Genomic DNA, 354 nt, shown 5'->3' with positions numbered 1-354 from the left:
AAAGTCTATCAAGAAAAAATTACTTAATTCGTGGACAAAATTTCGTTCTTGAATACAGAAAAATTTGCTTCAGGGAAGAAATATTTTCTGACTGTAAGAAAAAACAAGAATGCTAGAAATGTCATTTTTGGTAGTGTGGGCATTTCCATTTTAGTGCCGTGTGTCATCACAGGGAGAATGTACTGGGTTTAAACGTTCTTCTCGTTTCTATCACTAGCCTTCGTGCTTCTCATTATGTTGTCCACTTTACCAAACACTTCCCATCGCAGTGTGATGCGTCTGTTGATCACTGGTAGGGGGCTTTCATCGTGTGTCACTTCTCTGCACACTTTTGTGCATCATTAAGAAAGCCAC

This window comes from Branchiostoma belcheri, unplaced genomic scaffold (genome assembly GCF_001625305.1).
Source record: "Branchiostoma belcheri isolate BF01 breed outbred unplaced genomic scaffold, Haploidv18h27 scaffold130, whole genome shotgun sequence".
Lineage (NCBI taxonomy): Eukaryota > Metazoa > Chordata > Leptocardii > Amphioxiformes > Branchiostomatidae > Branchiostoma > Branchiostoma belcheri.
The sequence above is the reverse complement of the archived record's forward strand: the minus strand, read 5'-3'. Positions refer to the sequence as shown.